We start from the raw sequence: 6,003 nt of genomic DNA on the forward strand, positions 1-6,003 counted from the left end.
CAACATCTCGTTAAATCATTCGCTCTGACTACTTGTTTGGGATGAAGGTTTGAAGACATACAAAGTTCAAATCCCATGATCTTGGAAGACTAACCGGAATTTGCTTGCGAATCTGGAGTAATGATCTTAAATGAGCCTCTAGTCAACTCATGCTTACAACTTTTACTATATTATGTGTAGAGACTTCCGATCATCTAGCACAATAGTAAAACTACGATGACGCCTTGTTCAGCCGACATATATACTAAAAATGATAAGTCTAAAAATGTGTAGAATCAATCGACTGGTGAACCCCTCAAGTATATTGCTAAGGGGTACGTTATTTCAACATTGCTCATTAATAAATTTATTGCAATATGAAAATCATTCCCAACTTTCACTAGCATATCAATTTCTATCTTCAGTTTTTGAAACCAACAATTTGCCCTCATACTTCTAATGTGGCACTTCAAATCACATTTTCCACCAGCTAATCTTATCTATTTAGTTATAAGTAATGCTCACTGCATTTGGCGAAACATGATGTTAGCCCGCTCTCTCTCACTCTAAATCAAGGTCGCTATGGCACCATCAACCATTGCCAATGCCTTGGCAAGCTTGATCTATAGTCGAGCTCCCCAAGGTTGTCAATAGCATTGAGATATCACAAATGTGGGCTTGCAGTGGTACGTTTGAACAACAGTTTAAGATGAATGGACGGTGATAAGGTGAACGGTGGCATTAGGTTGACTCGATGGTTTCGTGTTTTCGTGACACTATATGTGGTTTTGAGAGAGAGAGAGAGAGAGAGAGTTGTAGTCTTTTACGTTTTACCTAGGGGATTTAGGTGTGAGATGGTGATTATATGTTTTAATATCGAAGATGCAAATTAATATGGAAGTGGAACTTTTGTCCCAAATCGATTTGTCATGTGAATTATTTCATATGTAATAGTGGGATAACATAACAAAGCTATACTGAAGTTGACAAGAAACTTCCAGGAAACAGAACGGATGCTTAATTTATGCTCTAAATCAAATCAAAGACGAGCAAAGTGAACGAGACAATTATTGCGGCTGAGATACGCGGTTCAGTGGTCAAACCTCGAAGGCTCATGATTTCCTTCCTTCAAGATGACAAGCAAAGAGAGGCACGCATTTACCTGGAAATTGAAGTCAGGATATGAAGACGTCCGACCAAAATGCCATTTTCAAATTCGGATCTTAATCGGGGTTGAGGCCCCCCTCGCCCAACGGACCTAAAATATTGAACCAGCTCAATTGGCATTATATTTCCGGTCTACGTTTTTAGTCCACCTATCGTTACTCAGTTGAATTATATGCAGTGTGCACAAGAGTTGGATGGACACATGGTGCTATAGCATTAGATGAAACTGCAGTAGCTGACAATAAATTTGCTCCATATTATCATCATTGGAGATGAATATACAATAGACTGCACAATGGCCATTTCAGCTCAAAATTGTGCTAATTTCTAAAGTGTTAAAATAGAAATGAAATGGATCCATAAAAGTTGGAAAATTGTTAACTGCAGAAATAAATAGATTCAATGCATGTGATACATTGGAGACTCACAAGATCAAACGTATCACTTGAATTGAGCTGATTGCATCAAGTGCAGTTGATAACCCATTTATTAATTTCTCATAAAATTAATGCTTCTCAATCTCAACTGTCTGTCTTGCCGTAACTTTCCGTGGTATTTTGTTGGACAGAACCTGGACTTTTTTCAAAAACAATTTCAAGCGAGATAGCTAGTATAAGCACCTAGAGGGGGTGAATAGGTGCACAAACAATTTCTCGAGATACGGAAGCGATTCTAGGCAAACGATAGAAAGGGAGTTCTCTTCTGATTAATAAAATACAATCAAAGTAAAGTAAAGAATAGGGAAGAGAAAATTGAACACAAGGTTTATAGTGGTTCGGCTTATTCCAAGCCTACGTCCACTCTTCCGCACTAACAGCCCACCGGCTGGATTTCACTATGAACAAAAGAGAAGTTACAGCACAGCTTTTCCTTGATTTCACAGTGTAGATGTTCTACCACACTTCCTCAAGATTTCTCACGAATATAGACTCTCTTTTGTTTACAAGATTTCGCTCAACAAATGAATTGACTAAGAACAAGGAGTTTCAGACTTTGAAATTCTTCTATCGTGCACACTCTCAAACAACTGGAACGTTTTCCTTATATACTCCTTCATGCCATCATATCCGTTGGCACTTACCAAAAGAATTCCTCCAATCTACCCGTTGGACGGAATCAATTAGAAAGATCATTCGAACTATTAAAGGAACATGTCGATAGCCCATCAATCTGTTCGCCCATACAATCGACTCGGTTTCCATAAGTAGAACCTTCCAAGTATACTTTGCCAATCATCGGATCCTTAATCTTCGAATCAATTATGATCAAATAAATGATTCTATTATGTCATATCCAGCCAAGAGATCTTCTCCGCCGATAATGTCACATCCTTAATGAAACATCCAGTTCTAGATATCCTTTCTTCAACGGATTAGAAATCACAATGAGGATAGACTTTGAGTCTTGAGTCTCGGCTGTCCCGGAGGTCTTCGGACTTTAAATAGCGAGTCTACAAGCTTTCGAGACTAGACTGATGGAAACGTTTTGTCAACTTTAAAACACTTCAAGAGGATTTCTCCAACAATCTCCCCTTTTTGATGGTGACAAAACTTTCCTGCATTTGGAAAACTTTGACTCGCAAAACATTTCTCAAACACATATGCATATCTTATAGAGATAAATGGCTAAATGAATAACACTAGAATCTGCAATCACATAAAATAGGTTAGTCTAGTATGCAATAAAGCTATCCATAAGATATCAATAGTAGTTAATAATAAGCAGTTAAATCCAAATCCCAAATTTAGTCCACATCCAGACACACAAGTCAAGTCAAAACAAACCACAAACCAAACAAGCCAAAAGTTCGACAAATTTAAGTTCAAAGTTTTCAAATCTCGCATCTCTCCCCCTTTTTGTCAGCATAAAAAAGGTTGAGATGAAAATGGAGTGGAGTCAAGAATGCTTGGGAACACGAACAAGCTGGGAAATCTCCCATCGATCGAACGATGCCTTCCAGGCCTTTTCAAGTCTTCCTTCGGTTGTGCAACATCCTCACCCTTAGCATTAGCCGAATCAAGAGAAAGGGCTTGGATCCGATCATTCAATGAACCCGAAGAAGCTTGACCTGCATTCCCGCAAGTTCGAACTTCGCATCCCAATGCATATATCGACCTTGCATCTCCAAGAGAATATCCATAACTCTGCGAAAGTCTACTGAATTGTCGGTCTGCGTACTGGCGTTGGCACAATCTAATGGAGTAAATGCAGACGATGGTAGATCAGCATAATCACACAGATTTGGCGATGAAACATCATGACCTTCCTCAGGAAATTGAGAGGCATAAATATCCTCTCGGATCTGCTGGAGATCGACTGACTCCCTCACTTTGGTTGTAGGATTTGATGACATTCTTTTTTTCTCTCGGTCTCCCCCTGTTTTCATGCCTTCGTGGAGAGTGCTCCTCATGTTCTCCTTCTTCTTGATCTCTTTTCTCTTCTTCTTTTTTTCAACTCTCTCTTTCTCAAAGCATCTCTTTCTTCTTCTTCTTCTTCTTCTTCTTCTCTTTCCTCCATTTCTTTTTCCTCTGCTTCTTTCTCTTCTCTTTCTTTTGTTCGCTGTTTAGAGTCTTTCTCTGGAACAGAACGACTTAGATTCTTCAATGCAGAAATAGTGATGTTTTCCTCATCATCTTCATCCTCAACAATGAGAGCTCTTTTTCTCTTGGATGGAGCATCCATGGGCTCCTTCCCTTTTCTTTTTGTAGCAAAAGAGATTTGATGAGTTTTGACTGGAGTCTTCTCTTGAATTTCTCCAACGCCTTGCTTAGTTCCTTCCGGACGCATCTTAGTCACCATTTTCAGTCCTACCACCATATGATCGCACGATCGAGCACAAAGAATTTGCGGAGGCTGAATGTTCGATGTCTCGAATAACTTCGTCACAAGACCTGGATAAGGAAGTTGACCTCTCGTCCTTCATCACTCTATACATGTGGAACATAACAAAGTGTGAGGAAGTGAAAACCTTTTCCCAGTGATGATGGCATACATCGGCTTTGCCTCTGAACTTGAAACATCAGTCTTGGAAGTTGATTTCGGTCTGAGCCAATTGATTACAATCTTGTGCAGCAAGATGTTGAATGTACTCATCCTTGAGTAGAAAATCTTTTCCTCTGTTCTCTTGTCCTTAACAAGTTCCAATGTAGTACGAGCAATAGAAACTTTGATTCGTTGATATCTTCCTCTGTCAACTCCTAACACATCTGCTAGCATATCCATATCCACTACAAAGTCTTGATCTTTGACACTGAAAGAGAATCTATTCGCATCCAAGAAACTAGGATTTGAATAGAAATATGCAATTAGTTGAGGATATGCCTCTATGGTGTCAAAGCAGAATTTTTCAAGTTGAAGATGACCGAACTTTTCCCTCAAGTTCACATTCACAGCATCCATAAAATCAAAATCCACACTCCTAGGGTTTATCACCCCACGCTTCAACAATTTTGAGTATAGATCTTTCTGTTCCTTCGATCTAAACAACTCTCTCATTTTTCCTCGATTTTCCGCCGCAACTCCCATTCTCGGTTGAAATTGGCTGTATAATTTGTCATCATCATTCCCATCTATCGAATTAAATCCCCAATCATGAGGATCACTTGGGATATTCGCAAGGGTTTCTTCTGCCACCCCTTTACGAGCAATTCCCAAACTTTCCATTTTTCGCAAAAAGATATATTCATTTCCATATCATTTGTCCTTAAGAAAATCATCGACATAGTTCAATGGAGTACCAGTCCCTTTTAAAGCACGATACAACTTATAAATAAAAGAGAGCCTTTGAACTCTTACAGATCTCGCATCTTCAATGATTTCTTCCTCTTGTTGATGATCAACACCTTGAGGACTAGATGGAGGAGAATGACGCCGCTGAGAATGTTGCGGGCTCGCTGCTGATTTGGAGACACTTCTTCTTCGGTGAGATCGAAGTGCGTAGGCCCCTCACTCATTCGCCGTGGTCCCCGCTTGCGATCCTCAAAGACTTTCTTGAAGACGACATCTTTCTTAGTCTTTGAAAGATTCCTTGCTTGACTTTCCCAAGAAAGATGACAACTTTTTCAAGATTAAATAAGAGAGGAAAACAGAATGGAAGATTGATGCTTTTAGGGTTTTGGAGTTAAGCGAAGAGAAACCGATCCGTATGTAAGACAGCTTGAAAGGAGGAGATATCAAACGTCGTAATGGAAAGTGAAAAGATGCCTTTTAAAAAAATAACTGCCTTTTTCGAAAAATGGTCATCTCAAAATAACTCATTTTTCAAAAGAAAACGTTGCAATAATCTCGTCAATTAAAGATAGCGGTTGAGACAACAATAATCGACACGGTTGATGAACGTACCTTTCCAAGATGAGATTAGAGAGAGAATAACTTACAGTCAAAGTCTTGCAGTCAAAGTCTTATTTGTCTCGAGTCTCGAGAGTCTCTAGACTTTAACTTCTTCAAACCTCAAAATGTTGAGTCTCGGAACAGATAATTTCAAATTGATTTTTCTCCAAAGGCTTTGTAAATATATCCGCCAGTTGGTTCTTTGAGTCAACAAATTGAATCGTAATTTCTCCATTTTGAATATGATCTCTAATGAAATGATGTCGAATCTCTATATGCTTTGCTCTTGAGTGAAGAATTGGATTTTTAGTGAGATTGATTACGTTGGTGTTGTCACATTTAATCTCCGTGCATGAATCTTCAATTCCAAAGTCTTTTAGCTGTTGTTTTATCCACATAATTTGTGAACAATAACTTCCGAGAGCTACATATTCTGCTTCTGCTGTAGAGAGAGCTACTGTACTTTGCTTCCTTGAAAATCAAGACACCTCCCCGCCTCTAAGTAGTTGACAGTACCAGATGTGCTCT

This window comes from Eucalyptus grandis, chromosome 7 (assembly GCF_016545825.1).
Source record: "Eucalyptus grandis isolate ANBG69807.140 chromosome 7, ASM1654582v1, whole genome shotgun sequence".
NCBI classification, from domain to species: domain Eukaryota; kingdom Viridiplantae; phylum Streptophyta; class Magnoliopsida; order Myrtales; family Myrtaceae; genus Eucalyptus; species Eucalyptus grandis.